We start from the raw sequence: 18,807 nt of genomic DNA, 5'->3' as shown, positions 1-18,807 counted from the left end.
GACCATTGCTGCATGCGGTTAGAAAGATCAACTTTTTTATTATGTGAGGTACAATTATGTGTATTCCATCTCATGTGAGGAATTTTGTAACTGTTTTTCTTAATATAATTTTGTGAAATCCTTCAATTTTTTTTAGTTATATCAAAAAACTTTATGAAAATAGTTAGAACTTATAAGCCATATTTAGTTGTTATTAATTATGTATTACTTTAATTAAAGTATATATATATATATATATATATTTGTTTGTCCATATTATTTGAGTTATTTATGAATATTAGTCACTATATATATTATATTTAAATTTAAAGGTGGAAAATGATATTATTTAAAGTTCAGTATCTCTTGTCAATATCACATAATATACACACTACTATTCCAAGCTTTTCATTAAAAAAAACACAAACACTCATACTAAGTAGAACCCTTATCGTATTCGGGTAATATTCATTGACATTCTTACATGGATCATTTAATTAGTGTAAATCTCTTGCATGTATTTGGAGGAGCCATAAATAATATAATATTGGTGAGATTCTTTAAAGGATCACTGTGTGGAATCACATGATACTCTGCTGAATTTATTATTGATAAAAGAACAGATACAAAAGCATCAAACTAAGACTCTTTTAGTTTACAGGCTTTGCGTGCAATATCAGATTTGTGTCATGTTCATTGCAAAAATGTTTTGAGGGTCACCCCTCATTATTAAATATCATTTTACCCCATTTGCCTTGGCATCATAGATCTGCTGCATGTGTTTGGCCCTTCTCTTTGATTACAAAGATCAACACTCGGCTCAAAGCTCTATATTATTCTTGGTATAGAATTAATATTTAATTTTAACATCTTCAAACAATACTCTTATCGAACGTTTCATACAGGCGTACAGATGTGAGACTGGTACTGATCCTATATTTATGCTCCAAGATCCAATGGCAGCATCCATGGAACTTATGGTCTTATTAGAGAGTTTGTGTAAACATCCAGAGAATTTCTTGACTTACTATGAGAAATGTGGAGGTTTCCCAAAAGAATCTCTCACCGGATTGGTCTGCATTGTCAGTAAAATATCCAGTTGCCCGAGTGAAAGCAACGTTACTCCTGGCCAGGAAATTTCCTTGGATACTGTGGTGAGGTCATATCTTGTCAGGAGGCAAAATGGAGAGCCCAAAGATATGAAGTTGAAGGTAGAATTGAAGAGCAAGTCTGTGAATACCATTTCCCCAGTCTCTTAAAATTTGTTAAGCCACTTATATTTTGTTTTTTCAGGTTTAAAAGATGCATTTATTATCTCTCTGGATGCATATGAATCTATTAACGCCACTAGTAAAGGAAGCCTAGCTCGATTAATCATTCATGGTGAGTTTCTTAGTTATAAATTTATACCTTATTATTTTATTCTCTGAAGTATTCATGACACTTCATCACTCTTTAATTTCAATCTCTCTCTTATATTTGTATATATATATATATATATTTGCTATTGCAAGCTTGCCTTTTTCTTCCAAATGAACTTTTTGTAATATGTTGTCCATTGCACTTGTGGTCTGTTGACATCTAATTTCTTTCTTTCGGAGAATGCAGCCAACCAAATTGTGAAACAAGAAAGTGGAATGTGCTGGGGAGATAAGAGTTGGGATATCAGTTAAGACATTTGCATAATTTTTTTACTTCAGATCAACCTTCATCCTTTTCTTTATAAGGAGCCAAGAAAATAATTTGCTAAGCTGTAGAGATGAAAACAGTCTGGTATGCTAGAGTTTAACCCACAACAATGGAGATTGCTAAGAAGATGGTTGTGGTGTTTGGGTTGTTGGGTGATGGTGTGAGAGCACAACAAGCAAGCAATGTAAGAGCCACATACCACTACTACAATCCATCACAGAACTACTGGGATTTAAATGCAGTGAGTGCATATTGTGCAATATGGGATGCTGAGAAGTCTCTTGCTTGGAGGTAGAAGTATGGATGGATTGCTTTTTGTGGCCCTGCAGGGCCTACAGGACAGGCTGCTTGTGGCAAGTGTTTGTTGGTAAGTATATATACATACACTCTGATAATCTCTACTTGTAATGATTACATATATCGTAGAGATGACGTTGAATTCTTTTCTTGTTGATGCAGGTGACTAATACTAAAACTAATGATCAAGTAACAGTGAGAATAGTGGACTGGCGTGCTTATGGAGGGCCTGGACTTAGATTAGAGTTTGTTTCAGCAGGTTGACACTGATGGTAGTAGCTGTGCTCAAGGTCATTTGATTGTCAACTATCAGTTTGTAAATTGTGGAGACAACAAGCTCTATCCATCTGCCTATCTATCTATGTATGAATAAGGAAAGTGTTACTGTTATCTCCATCACACAAAGCTAATCGAGGACAATAATGATGTATGCTAATGATGTAATGCTTCTATCTAGGCTTCAAATAAATAATAAGACATCATCTAAATGTATGCTTGTGTGTTTGTTATTTTGGCAGATTTAATATTAATTATTAGAGCATCTACTCAATTTACAAGGTATGTAGTGGCAAATTGTTGTGCTGTTATAAGATATTTAACTAATTTATTGGATTTATAGCGGTGAAAATGTTTGGTCACTATAGAATTTATAGCGTAAAATTTTTAATCGCTATATGAATACTAAACAAATCTATAGGATTTATAGCGGTTGAAGTATTCGGACGCTATAAAATTTATAGCGGCAAAATTTTTCACCACTACAGATAATTGTACAGTTCCAACCATAATAGATGGAATAGCGGCAAAAGAGTACATTTGTTGTAAAAAACATATAGCGATCAAGGATTTAGTGGCTAATTAGATATCCGCCGCTATAGAGGTGTTGGGGCTAAAATATGGTTTGTAGCGGCAAATTTTTTCTGCCGCTATAAGTCTTATTTTTTGTAGTGATAGTTGAGATTTTTTATATCACTATGACAAGAAGATTGTGTTGTAAATTTTCTTTTGTAGTTGGGATTATTTATACAGTTCACTGTGATCGGTGATACGAGGTTTGGGATTTCTAGCACCATTGCTTGTTTTTAACTTTAGTCTATTCACCATTTTTATGTAAATTTTCACAATTTCTATATAAATTTCAAACAGTTAAACCTTAATTAATGTTTATAATTAATACTAATAAAAAAATGAATCTATATTTTCATAAGATTAATATATTTTAATAAATCTAATATTAAAAATATAATAAGTTAAAAATTAATAAACAGAATAAATCATTAAATATCAAATATTTATTCATGTTAAAATCATGGAATTTGATGAAATTATATAATTTAAACTGTCAATTTGAACATAAAAAAATTTAGTAAAATAAATTCAAATATTTTTGTGGATGATGGCATAATCTAAGCCATTTATCATCAATATGCAGATAGCCATATGGTAAAATAGAAATTATAATAGATGTAAATGATCAATTTTATATAATGGGATGCAAATTTTTGTCAAGTCTGATAACGTGGATTGGTATTATATAACAAGTTAACGTGTGACATGGCAAGATGATGGTGACGTGGCATGTGATGACTCATCAAAGCAAAATGTGACTATGATGATGATGATGTGGCGAAATATTAATGAAGCTTCAAGGATTATGAAGATTAAGGTGGAGAATTTATTTAGTAGATATTTTTCTCAATGGAATCATGTGATGTTCAACTATTTTAAAAAAGTACATCAAGTCTATAGGATCTCTTCAAAAAAGTAACTTTTATTTTAGGTATGATTATCTATCCTTCGTAAGATCCAGGATGACAATTCATATATTTGATAGAACTCCTTTTTAGAAATATCTATTTGAAGAGAGAGAAATATTCTATCATTGGCAAGAATTCAAGATCATGAAGATTGTATGAAGCTATTAGAAGACAAAAGTTAAACTTGGTATGAAGCTATTAGAAGACACAAGGTTTAGTTTGGTGTGAAGCTATTTGAAGACACAAACTAAATAAGGTAAGAAGACATGCCAAGGAGATTATCAAAGACCATATTTAGCAAACACAATTTGAAGAAAGATCCAAGAGCTATCTATGGGCAGAACTATTCATGGAGACATATCATGTGAGGAGATTGTTTGAAGATTGCATGAGATATGATTGAAGATTTGGAGATCCAAGCATGGATGATTGAAGATCATGCTTGAAGATATTAAAGGCTAAACTTGGATGAAGATGAGATCAAGTTTAGTAACAATATTTCCATGAGTCAAACGAAGACCATTTGGGAAGACCAAACTTGGCCCAAGTTTGGAAAGAAGATCGGGAGATCTTCGGTAGCTATCTTTGGTGAGATGGTCGCATGTGCCTTGGTGGGCACGTCCCTCGGGAGAGGGAGACCTTCTAAAGTGACATGAGGAAGGAAGCAGCTGCAGGCAGGAGGAGCTCGGGTCAAGTCAAACTGCTATGAGGCGGACTGAAGGAAATGAGAGGTTGAAAGTCGCAGATTCGGGTGGATATGGCTAGAACTCAGTCATGTTCAGTAAGGTGGGTCATGTTGCAACTGGGTGTTACAACATCTAACTTTGGAATGTGTCTAAGTTAGGAAGCCGTGGAGAATTCTAAAAGAGATAACTTTATTAGACGTCGGTGCATTTATATAAGAGATCCAGCTCGAAGATTTAGGATAAGCCAACCAGTGAAAGACTCTTCGGTGAGAGTTGAGTGTGTGGTCGTCGGGCAATCTAGAGAGGATATTCTTTGTATTGTGAGAGTGAGTGAGCGTTGTACTCCTTGTTCCTATACCTCTTTTAGTGGATTGTTTCTCCGGGCCTGGCCCCCCAGATGTAGGCAAGGTTGTGCCGAACTGGGTTACCAATTTGCTTGTCTCCTTTCTCTTGTTTTGATTGGGTGTGTTTGTTTAATTCTTGAGTGAGAATTTGAGTGTCATAGCCCAACATACACCCACCGGAACAATCAATTTTAAAAAAAGATTATAAATCTCCACAAAAGCAAATCTTCATCATGATAAGGTATATTTATTTATGTATTTATTTATTTTGACAATGTGAATGAGTTACCACCACTCACATCCACTGAATACTTAATTATAGTTTGGGAAGGAGTCAAATTTTAAATCTTTCATATAGAAAATAAACTCATTATCACACTACAACAAAATAATTCATCACTTATAAAATTTTCCGTGGGTACTAATGGAAATTTGGTCCGTGATACTTCTTACCAACATAAAGCCTGGTAGGAATAATCTGTTGCTAAATATCATGTCAGTAATGCCCTTCCATAGTTAATAATAAATTATGTCTATAAATAGTATTCATTAGTAAAAATTTTGATTGTAAAAGTATTTTTGTTCGTTGGGAAAAGTTATTAATGTATGAGTCTGTCGGTAAAAGTATTTTTTGTCACCAAAGATTACGTTTTCTGTCGGTAAAAACTAAAATTCCATCTTTAAAGATTATGTTTTCCTTCGGTAAAATATTACTTATTTATTATGTCTACAAATTTTAGATATTAAACCTGTATTGTGCATAATACAAACATAATATCAAATACATTCAACAATCCAATAAAACATAATACAATCACTTGTTTATCTCAACCATAAAATCTTAAATTCATAATACAATCCAACCATACATGACAAAATCTCACAAGTTGTAAAGTTTTAAACACTCAACCTAAAAATTAAGACATTCAAATGAACTTTAATGAATTTTTTTTGAAAGTAAGATTACCAAACTAAGTGTCATCTCCATCTACTTATGCATTTTCTCCTTCTCTACTTTGTTTAGTGCCTTCTAGAGCGGTATCCCTTGAATTAATTCCCGATTGGCTCATTTGGTAAAATAACATTGGATGACTGTGCTCCACAAACTCTTAGATTTTGTCCAACTTACTTTGTAGATCTGCTTAATCCTCATGAATACTATGATCTGTACTTTCTAAATTTTCAACTTTCTCCACAAGTTGGCTTTGTAACATAGCTTCATTTGTTGAAAAAGGTTGACAGGTGGATGGTCCACAAGCTGAATCAAATGTGGAAGGGCCGATAGATGCTGCACTAAACAATTGCCTCGAGTCTACCCTACTCCCAAACCTATGAATACTTGTGCGGGTAATCCTCCAATTGCATCATACCATAATTGACCATCGAAACTTGGATTGAAGAATATATCATCTCCATATTTGTCAACCAATGCAGCATTATACTTTTCCTGTAACATGTTTAAAAACAAAACTTATCATTTATAATTGAGATAACATCTATTATGAATGAAAATTTATATAAATTGCAATTAAAAAAATATAAATAGCTCAATTTGACATACATTGACAACTCTTGACTTGTTCACAACTTTGTCCTCGCCTCCTTGCGCTTGTTATAAACTAAAAAATTTCGAAATATCCTGTCTGCCTACCCAACTTCTCAGCCTATATTCCAAGTAAAACAACCCATAAATAAAAGATAACATCAGCATATAATAACATAATTGTCATTTAGTTCATGATTTTATAAAAACTGCTAGTCATTAGTTCATATAATTCGAGATTTAGTAATATTAGTTTTTAAATACTTAAAAAGTAACACAAACAAACCTTCGAACATGAGATGAGTGATTTGGCCAATATAATATATATCCTCTATTTCCCAATACAAATTTTATGTTTGAAAATGGCCAATATGCTGAAGTTTTACGAAAGACCAATCTAATCTCAAGATAAAAAGATTCCATATATATATATATATACATATATGAGTTTTGCATAAACCAACCAGTGAAAAATTAGAAATATATATACAATAAATAAATAAATAAATAAATAAATAAATAAATAAATAAATAAGAAGTCAGTATGGTTGTTATAAGATAAAACAAATAAATGACAAAACAGTCAGTAAGGTTAGTTGAATGTTCTTCACCAAATGGTAACAAAGCCCTATTTGAATGTTTTTTACTTTTCTCTATAAAAAACATTTTTAAAAAAATGAAGCTAAATGCAAAATAAACAGGAGTATTCTAAAGCAAAACCAAACTTATTCATATGCAAGAATTCATTGATATTCTGATAGCTATATTACAAAATTAGGGCATAAAATGATTAAAACCAAATCAATTCACTTGGAAGACATGAGAGTATTTCCCCATCATTTCCAAATTCTAAGTGCACTTTATTGATTCCATCCACACACAAACCATGCAAAAATTTCATCATCAAAATTCCAGGAGCTAAATCACAAGACCAAGGCACAATACTTATTATTGGAATCAATTTCCTTGACAACCATGTATTCATATTTCCATTTCACTGTCTTAAATGCTAGGCTGATTCCATCCATCATGCAAACCATGCAAGAGAATTTAGAATACTTTATGGAGCTAAATCACAACATTAGGGCAGAAATAATTAAATTGTAATCAATTTACTGGTTAAGCATGGATCTATCAATCTCACACTTTTAGAAAACAATTCCTTGTGTTTTCAGCAGTAGTTGAGAAGAATAAAGATTCAGAAGCCATTTCTTTAAATGAATAAAAAACATTCATTAGGGAAATGCATCCATAATCAATAGACTTTAAATAGAACTTCTTAGAAACTATCCAAATAAATGAAGCAAAACAAAAAGTTCACATGAATATCAAATGAACTACTTTGTTTTCAGAGATAAAGTAACTAGTTTGATATTACTGAAATAGAAGTGCATGCCAGCTTGATACCATGAACAACAAAAGGACGTTAACCACTTGTGTGCTTTGTAATGCTTACCTCCTGATTTGGATTGTTATACATATGTACCCCATTTATAATACCAATGAGGGTATCCCATACATCCTTGTCGATCCCTTTACATTCATTTGCATTCTTTAATGTTAGTGACACCTACCTCTTTCATTGCTTTCATCCTATCATCTACTAGAATGTCCCTTTATCATGTTTTGACGGTCTTATCAAAGACATTTTTTTTATTTTTATTATTATGTTCCTGGTTCCATTTATGATACTCCTGAGAAGAAAATTGTTAAAAAAAAAAAAATTCATACTTTAAACAAATAATAACATCTAAACAAACACAATCATATAATAAAACTTATGCCTGAAATGTCTTCCACATCGGTTCCTTCACATCACTAGGAACTTTTCTGCAAGTCGGCTATGGACCTTTAAAATGACTTTTTTTTATAATATATGTAACTGTTGGTGTAACCCTCCTCTCAAGAAAAACATTAACACATAATCAAAGAAATATATTACATACTAAACTAAATACATCCCTGTTATTACAAATATGAATATTAAAAAACCATGTTAAATATATTAAATCTTACTCTGCATTTATTGGAGCCAAATGCACTCTATCATTTAGATTTAGAGGGTAGGGTAATCCCACATTAGACCCTCTACTATTTGACCTTGTACTCCATCATTTCCGCTCAACAAAAATCCACTAGAAACAAGAGCGGAGGAAGGGATAGGGCTAGGATCATAAGCTGATGGCAAATCTATCAATGCCTCAATAGCTGAAAAAGGTGTCTCAGTAGATAAATGAGCAGTGGGGGGCAATGTAGATGATGCCCTGGTAGTTCATTATGGCACTTCATGATTTAATTAAGCATGCCCTTTACCTCTACCCTTAGCTTTACATTTGTCATTGGTGCAGGACCTCATGTTGAAGAGTATAAATCCTACATACATGTTGCCAATTATAAAATAATAAAGTCAGAAATATTACAATATTCTTCACAAAAGGATAGAAGTAACCAATAAGAAAAAACGCACTAACTCAAGATGTTGTAACCAATAAGAAAAGTCTTCAAAGAATTAAAACTAACAAGTATAGTGTATGACAAGCAAAGCAAAATAATTAGATACATAATAAAGTTAGAAATGTTACAAAATTCTTCACAAAAGGATAGAAGTAATTAATAAGAAAAAACACACTAACTGAATATGTTGTAACCAATGCGAAAAGTCTTCAGAGAATTAAAACTAACAAGTATAGTGTATGACAAGCAAAGCAAAATAATTAGATACATAATTAATGGATCTTAAATCAGATTAAGAATTATTATTTACTCCAAAGTTACGGCATAAATAAAGTATACATGTAATCATAAATATAGCCCAAGACATAACTGAATAGAAGCTATATACTTGTAATCATAAAAGAAAACATTGATTACATTACTAAATTTCTATTTGACGGACATAATTTGATTGTCGCAATCATACGTTAGAAATGCTTGCCATTGTTTTTTGGGAAATTAGATTTTACTAAGTGTCTATTTACTAATTAGGAATTTGCTAGTCAATTACACCACAAGATTTGTGCTTTCCAAGCCTATTCCTTTTTAAGATTTGGTAGCTTTTTAATTGCTATCTGAATACAAAATGGACAACACTCTGTCTGCTCTTCACCCCAACACCTCTCATGTGCTCCCCATTACATCATCCCTTCTTCTCTCCTCTCTTTTATTTCATCATCATTGCAAATGCATTCACAAATCACAAATCTAATTATATGTTCTGTCTAATATTTCCCAATTTTTTATTTCTAATAATGTGTCCTCATTTGTCCACATTGTGTTCTAATAATGTTTCTAACAATGTCTCTGTAGCCACTGTAGGCCATCCACTGCAACCATAAAAATTCCGTCTAATAATTTTTGAATAATGGTTGTAATTCACTTTGTAGCCACTGTAGCCCATACAATTATAGAAGCTCTAGGCTTGGTAGCAATTTAATTTTGTGCAATACTCAAAGTTTTAGCATGATTCACATATATAGAAGCTATATACATGTAATTTTTATGCAAAAAGATAAGGAATAGTTAAGGACTAGAAAGGAAGATGAATCTGACAAGCTGACTAAATGCCAATTTCGTAGGTATGAACTAACTCTCTTTCCTAACTTGCTATATACAAAAGCCATTACTTCAAACCATTAAATTATGCAATATGACAATCAACCAAAGATAGAGTAAAACATCATACTCACCTACTGAAAATTTACAATCCAAGGTTTGCCAGGTCTTTAATAGCACTCAGCTGGATGTTAGTTAATGTATTTAGATTGTATGCTTGTCACATGATGATAATTATAATGGCTGAAAAATTATAAAGCAAGATAATCATGAATTACTGCAAAGAACAGATGTTAGAATATTACACCTTCACAAAATTACCAAAAGGTGTTGGTAGACCCACGAGATGAACTAAAAACACGTCAATGGCAGCAAATTAAAGCTGAAAAAAAATGAAAAAACATTAGATAAAAAAAAAATTAGCATCCAGTACTGTTTTCAACAAACTTGAGAAAAGCAGAATTAATTTGGCCCCTCCTTGGAAGTGGTTACCATCAAGAATTATGTAGGAGCTCTATAAAATTCTAGGACTGAAAGTAAGCTTTCAAAGAAACAAAGAATTTTCTTTTACTCTACAACCAATTTTTTTTTAAAAAATAATTCTTAATTAAAAAATCAAAAGGAACTAAAAATTAAGAAGTGAAAATGACTGCAGATCCAAATAAAGAGAGAATTTGCCTATTTTTAAAGCAAGAAAACACATCGACATAAAAAATAATCAATCATGGAAAAGAAAATTAGGGAAATTAGTGGCTAATTAGCGTGAAGCACGGGATGGCCAAATGCTACTAAATCTTGCCAAATCGAATGATTAGTTCGTTGGAGATGGGAAGAACACTGCAAGACTAGATTCGAAAAAGTTTGAAAGAAAAATGGTTGCAATTTGAGGAAATTGGTATATCTTTTTCTCTCAAGATTAGGGTTTTAGTCTTGGCAAGTGAGAGACAACCATAATTGTGATTCTTATGTCAAGGAGTAGGTTTTCATAAAACAAATCGAGGGAGACGAGGATGATGCCAGAGCTCAAGAGGGTGGAGGGAGGTTCAAGTCACCACTAGTCTTTGTCAATAATGAATCGTTTAGTTCACGGTAATGTAGAAAGATTACCACGTGTTACATGGTAACATTAAAAAATTACAACTTTTGGCATTGCACCAGTGGTAATTTGGATGGTAAGATCGCATTACCAACCTAAGAACATTACTAAAAAAATTAATCCTATTACCACCAAATTTGATATCTATCTTGGATTACCAAATATGTGATAATCTCATAACTTTTTTGGGTCAATTATACACTTTTATTTAAAATAATTTAAAAAGAACATAGGGTGCAAAATAAAAAAAATCTTTTATCTCCTCCTTTCTCTCTCATGCTAGGGTTTCAAAAAAGAGGAAAACACTATTAAAGCATGCCATTAAACTAGGGTTTCTCCTTTCCCACTTCTCAGTCTTGACGCGCATGCCATTAAACTCCTCCTCCTCCTTCGATTCCAAGCACGGAAAACACCCCATCTCTCACAAATCAAAATCCAACAAAAACCAACAAAAATAAAAAGGAAAAAGAGGGATTTTCAATAAAATTCACAGCTCCAAATCATAATCCTTCTCCCGCTTCCCATCAAAAAGCCATGGGAAATCAAACTCTCATCTAGGCCCTGATCAAAAAGAGGGAGCTTGCAAGAAAATGGATTGAAAAGGTGGGAGCTTTAGTCGGCAGAGTGCCCCGAGACGAAGCTAGCCGATGGGTCGCTCATACCATGTCAAATGAGGATATTTTGGGATTTTTTTATATTTTACCAAACTGATTATCACGACGAACAAAACATGGTAATGAACTATTCCTGGTAATAAGAGTTCCCAACCAAACATGGTTATATCAAATTACCACAATATTCTCAACCATATAACATTCCCACCCATATTATCTTGGTAATTTTGTTACGTGGTAATATGTCATTAACTGTACATCCCCTAAGGGTTAATAAAAGAGGCAAGAATGGGCGGTAGGGTTTTGTTGCCCCCCACTTGAGTAAACCTTCCCCAACACATTGATCAGTGGTTCAGATTAATCCTCAATAATAAGCAATTATAGAATATATATTTTAACAATGTAATACCTAAATAAATATAGGACCATTACATATCTCCATTCAAAAATTCATAAAAGAAAATATTGTTAATTTTTTATAATTTAAATTTAAATTTAATATTAATAATTAATATAATTATCAACTATTTCTTATTTATCATGTAAAAATATTTAAAATTATTATATTTTTTTAAACAAAGTATAAAATTTTTGGACATAAAAAATTATAAACTTAATTAAAGCCCATTGCTAGAAAATAACTATATTGCATGGCCATAAGTAGATGGGGCATATGCACAACCAAAAATAAAAAAATAAAAAAATGACAAGAACCTCTTAATGAAATTACCCTAGCAGAACAATGACAAGGCGAGTCAAGCTGCTAACTCGTTGACGTGAAGGCATTATTTATCAATGTTTTTTAGGCCAATCTAGCTAGCTAGTCTAACCGGATTAAGCATGACTGATCTTAAGACCTGTCCTATCCGACTGAAAAGCCCACATTTAGAAAATCTCAGTAGTGAACATGTGACTCGACTAATTGAACTGGTGAAATTATAACCTAGCCAGGATCTTGGTTTTAGTTTGATTTTTCTAGTTTTGCAAAAGAATATTATTGGGCAATCCACATTAATGAAAAAATAAGAAAGGAAAAAATAGACCAATAGACATCGGTAATATTAAAAAATTATACTAGAGCGTACTATACAGACGAAATTTGATAAGTGCTTGAGTAGACATATTTCTATATATGTTTTACATGCATTGAGCATCATTTTTACCATGGTTTATGTCTCATATTGTGTATTTGGTGTTCTTTTATGCATATAGGTTGTGAATGCCTTGAAGAGTAAAAAGGAAGCAAAGATAGGCTATAAAGACACAATGTTGGGAGTTCTTGTTCAATTCAAGGACCAAGACACGAGAGGAGTTCATGAACGTGGAGATGTGTGCCAACTTCCAAGAAGATTCAAGTCAATTCACTAGTTGGAAGGGCACAAAGGCAGCCACATCTTCATGTTCCTTCTTTTTGTGAAGATTGCAAGACCTCTCAAAGATACGTCGATGAAGAAAAGTCTTATAGTCTACCACATGGACGTGTGCCCGGCCATGTGGCCTCAAGAGAAGAGTGTTTGGACCGCGATTATGGAGAGTACTGTAGCTAAGCACTGTAGCATTTTACTGTAGTTAAGTAATGTAGCATAATTACTATTCATGTGCCCGCGTGGAAATTCCTGCAGCCCACACGGGCGAGTGGAAAATCCACATGGGCGCGTGGGGCCACATGACAGACGCGGTCTAAGGCTTATAAATAGCCATTTTGCCCTATTCTTTCTCATCTTTTGTGCGGCTCTTGAGGGGTGAGGCTGCTAGGGTTTGGAGAGAAGGTCTTTGCGGCTTGGGAGGCGCTTTGTCACCAACTTTGATCGATTTCTCCTCCATCATAGCATCAAGGAAGCCACTGGTGAACCTAGCTTCGGAGAGGGTCCTTCAAGAAGTCGAAGCTCTCCATCAAGGCCATCAGTTCATATAAAAGGGGATTTATTTCTTTGGTTTTAATGTACTTTCATTCATTGATGGTGTGTTTTGTATGTTGCTCCATAGAGAACTAAAACCCTAGAGGGTATTTGGGCTTGTGAACCCTAGGATTCTCATCTTGTGTGGATTTGCTTTGTGTTTCTATTTAATCCGAGTTTGATTAAGTTTCATTCTTGATTGTTTAATGCTTGCTTGCCTTATTGATCTTGTGGTTATTTGGTTTGCATGATTTGTTGCCTTGGTGGGAGAGAGATCTCCATTATGGTTAGAACCTACAGATTGAAGAGGATTGAGAGGGTGAGTCATGAGATAGTGAAGTATCCCCTTTCCTCTCCGATTGGTGTATTCTATCTCCATTCCTTAGACTCTATGCAACCATATTTGATGGGAGGTGTGAGATTGCTCGATTTCTCCGCCGGGACCTTGTAGGGGGTTAGGATCCTTCACCGGGAATTAGGGTTGGATCAATCTTTAGGAATCGGTTACACCTTTCGGAATCCCTAGAGTGATTTGCTGTCATATGTGGTGTGAAGTGTTGAGATTGAGCGATTTCTCCACCGGGACCTCGTATGGGGCTAGTATCGGTGATATGGAGACAGATCTGATTATTTTTGGATTTTCGCCACTTAACTTACTCATCATAGAAACACTTTGCATATCTAGTACCTAATACCTGAATCCTAGGGGGATTATTGCCCGAATACCCCAATTTTACCAATTGAGATCTTCCTCTATTTTACCCTTGCATATTCGTCTCTGGTATTCATTTCTTCGCACATTAGATCACCACACTATCCCATTATCATTAGGCTAGAGAGCAGAGGAGAGGTTAGTATTAGTAGCCCTTTTCAATATGGATTCAACTACCCAACTCACCAGGTAATTATTACTTTGACACCCGTGCACTTGTGGTTTACACGCATATTCAAATGTGTCAGAATTCCATCAGTGTTACTACCTCATAATACAAAAAGATTATATTGTCAGAATTCTATTGGCAATAATATGAAAATATTTGTTTGTAAGTCTGCACCAAAAAAAAATTAGGATGGAGGATACCATACCGATGGAAGTTCGTCCATACTAGTATGTCATTATTATTAAAAATTATACGTACCAATGGAGTTCTGTTGGTAATGCATGAACATATTGGTTAGAGTGTTCAACTCTAAAAAATTAGGATTACCCATAACGTACCGATGCAATTTCATAGGTAATAATAAGTCCGCAATACTAAAAAGAATACCAACACAATTCTATTGGCAATAATAATATGAAGATATTTATTGTCACTCCCCGAATCACAAGCGAAGCATGCGATAACCATTGCGACAACCAGAGGAAAGGTGTACGTAGCACCCTAACCTCGATCTACACCAAAGCGTCAAGGAGAGGACTTGTTCATTCCGGTTCACCATCATCAAAGAAAGTAAAATATCACACAAATGATTCAATAAAGATTCAGTCAAACAAATACAAGGAAAGAAGGAGTATACAAGAAAGTATACAAACATATCCCATGAAGCCCTCAAATACAAGTATAAAAACAATATAAAATAAATAACAATTAAAACTCTATGATATTCTAGTGGATCCACTAAATATCTATAAGAAAATAGTAAGGCCCAACAGAATTATTATTAGATGCAGATTGCCTTGCATAGCTCCTAACACACCACCGTTGTGTTATGCTAGACTTGAGAAAAGAGGGGAGTGGGTGAGTAATGATGTTACTTGGCGAGGGACAATGAACACATTAGAGTAATAAAGTCATAGGAGAATATAAAAAATCGATGCTCATACCCAGGTAATAGGGATAGTAATAATAATAATAACTTAAATATAAAAAGGTAGATTTCTCATTTTCTATGCAAAAAAGTTTTCAAAATCTGGTAATTCAAAGATAGTCGTAATGTAAATGTCAAATCCTAACATGTGGCCCATATAAAAATATTCCAATGTAATCCAACAAAGTTTATGAAATTATATTTTTTAAGTACATAAACATTTAATAGAAGTTGATCAAACCAATATTGACCGATGAGTGACTATGCACAAAGTCCCGCCAAGGGTTTTATCAAATAATGAAAAGTTCTCCACTTGGCATTGGTCTCAGGCTTTCCGGATACTAAAACATGAAGCTAGCCAAAACGTATCTGATTGAGCCATGACCACAGTTAGGTCTCTCCAAGGGTTTTCAGATTTTTTTTAAAAAAAGCCCTACCTTGGCATTGGCCGCTGATCAACCCGTGTAGTGACCTTGGGTATCTCAACCTTACACCCATCAAGTGCTCTACAACGCCTCTTCCATGGGAAAACCCAGCATCAGCCATGCTACCTCTACATAGGCTGGATCATGGAGACCCTTACAGGGCAGTGTCAAACTGAAGTTTGAGGTCGGGCCGTGGACCGTAGTCACCACTAAGGCCAAACTTATGCATAAGAATCTCATGTTTCAATTTGCATCTCAAGAAAACCATGATTCACTTTGAGTGTAAATACATAGGTATACAAGTATATTTCTTTCAACATAACACGTATAAATATTCTAGGTTTTAGTTTTTCACATACATAGATTTCAAATACTCAAATAAATTCATCTTTTGCAAATAAAGTTAAACATGATTTGGTATAATAAATAAATTTTAAAACATATAAGAAATACTATTATACTCTTGTTAAAACTATGCAACTAGAAATCAACCGCACACCCAGTCGAAACATAAATTTCTTCTGTAGATAACATTGCTTTTAAGATCTTGAACACCATAAAATTCCATTATCAACTAAACTAAGTTAATTCCTTTTTCATCAATCATAAAAAAGAATTGATTAATTTCCCAAATGTAAACCTCACAAGTTCAATGGATATATCATCAAGAAAAGAATATGATCTCCACTATTTTGCTACAGTATTGTACTTTACAACAGTAAAACATCTGTCTAAAATCACTTCCTGACCAATGAAGAGATGTATTATTCTCCTAGTGTTATTCTATCTAACCTTCCCCCACACTGACAATATTCCCCAAATTTCCACTAATATCAAATACACACATCAAATTTATGAACTTCATCTCAGCAATAATTATATTCACTAACATACATCCTTTAGATTAATTATAACATCAAACCAACTACATTCAAGATCCATGTGCCTTGTTCATCACATCATACCACAAAACTTTAACAATCCCACAATACAAGAGTAATTAGATCTTCCCTAGCTCACAGGTAGTGCTAAACAAGTTCTAACATCAATCTCATAAAACTACTCAATACATGTATCATTTACACTCATTATTCCTAGTTATTAACTTCACGATTTATAGCCTTACGGTGACTTGCTGACATGACAATATAACTCATCCAAACACAAGATCAACCTCAATTATACCAAATAAGCTCATTCTAGTCATTACAATATTCGACCATTTCAAATCAAAGTCACACCAAGAATTCCGAAGAATTTAAGACAACGTGTAAAAAGTCATTCTCATCCTAAATGTAGCCTTTAGAAACTAAATTAACACCATTCTCACAATACATCCCTAGTAAGTTAAAATAGGCAATACACGAAAAAATGTAACAATACATATACATGAGTGTGTAAAACAAAATAGAATCAACAGATAGATATCAATATAGAAACTTCTATAATATTGATCATGTATACGATGAAATATCTAATTTAAAGATCCACATCATTATACCAAAAATATAAGTAAAGCATGCAAACACTTGTGAGAAACCACGATAGCATCATAATCATATTATAGTGACAAAGAGCATAAATGAATTTGCAAATGAACCTTAAAACCCCTAATACTACTATGCAAATGCTATTATCCACTTATAGACAAACGCTCCCAAAAAGTCAGTTCCACTACTTTGCGAGCTCCTCGCCATACTCGGAGATTGTTCCGCCTGACAAGCAAGAACATAACACATGAAAATGATGAAAACAAAAGGACAGAAAAGGATGCACGTGTCTCCCCTAATCCACATGATTTGGGCCAAATTAGACTTAAACAACACCCAAGTTGCCTAAAACAAGAACCAATGGGTTCCCGACACTAAAATCTATTTTTCTACCAAAAAATTGGGAAGAAACGAAAAGGTAACATCTACAGTGCCACCAAAGTTGCTTTAGTAACAATCGAAATGCAACAGTACTTCCACCAAAAAACATCAATTTACACTGAGTTTTACAACACTGAAAGCAAAGATTTCTAACAAGAAATGAAGATACGAAGATCACAAACACATAGGGGTCATTTTGGATACAAACAAGCCCAAATAAAAAAAAGATATGAATGATTTGGGTTCAAGCCCTAAAAACGAATCAAACGAAGAAAATTATTAGAAATTAAAAAAAAAAAGATCAAGGTAAAAGTATTCTACCTTGCTCAAGAAACAATTTCTCAACTCGGCGGCTAGAAGTTCGGCGATACAATGGTACAATAACGCAGGTGAACAAGAGAAAGAGGAAAAAAAGGGGGAACTAGTTTTCTCTTTCTTTATCTCTCTTTTTTTTTTGAAAAAAAAGAAAATTGGCAAAATTAGTATTTTGTCCCCAACTCAGAGGATGAATAGGAAAAAAACCAAATGACCCATGATTTCGGCCAAATTTTACATGAAGACCATTATGCCAACATGTAAAAAGGCCACTAATACAAAATGACTATTCTACCTTTAGAACAAACATGAATGCCTAACAAGACCCGAGCTCCCAAATTTGGACCGGGTTCACATTTGTTGGTAAGTCTCGGGCCCAATAAAATAGGATGGTGCTTATCATACCGATGGAATTTTGTAGGTACTAATACGTTGGTATTATTGAATAATTATACTGATAGGGTTCCATCGGGAATAACATGAACATATTAGTCTGTAATTCTTCAACCCTACAAAAGTTGGATGTCTCATGGCATACCAAAGGAATTCCGTCAGTAATAGTACATAGGTAATATACAAGACTTATATAGAGGGATTCCGTTGGTGTTAACATAAAATATTTTCAGTAAGTATTTATCACCAAAAAATTTGGATGGCGTGTAACATACCAACAGTAGTGCGTCGGCATAGTCGTTGGTAAAGTGGATGGCATTATAAATTGTCACCTTTATGTAAATCTGTTGGTAATCTATTAGTATTACATCGGTAAAAGAAAATATTACTGATGGATTAAATTCCATAGGAAAAGCTCTATCGGTATTTAACTGTTTTCTTGTAGTGTCATCTGATTATTGCACCGATAATCCCGATCAGGGCCCACCCTAGGTCATAGTTGCCTATGCATAGGGCTTAGAGATGAGCATAGGGTTGGG

At 33.6% G+C, this 18,807-nt stretch overlaps 1 pseudogene; it reads left to right on the top strand.

Annotated features, from left to right (window-relative positions):
• Positions 1–1,032: 1,032 nt before the first annotated feature.
• Positions 1,033–2,393, top strand: LOC120276468 (annotated as a pseudogene).
• The last annotated feature ends 16,414 nt before the right edge of the window (positions 2,394–18,807 follow it).

This window comes from Dioscorea cayenensis, chromosome 14 (assembly GCF_009730915.1).
Source record: "Dioscorea cayenensis subsp. rotundata cultivar TDr96_F1 chromosome 14, TDr96_F1_v2_PseudoChromosome.rev07_lg8_w22 25.fasta, whole genome shotgun sequence".
NCBI classification, from domain to species: Eukaryota; Viridiplantae; Streptophyta; class Magnoliopsida; order Dioscoreales; family Dioscoreaceae; genus Dioscorea; species Dioscorea cayenensis.
This window is presented reverse-complemented; position numbering and strand designations above follow the sequence as displayed.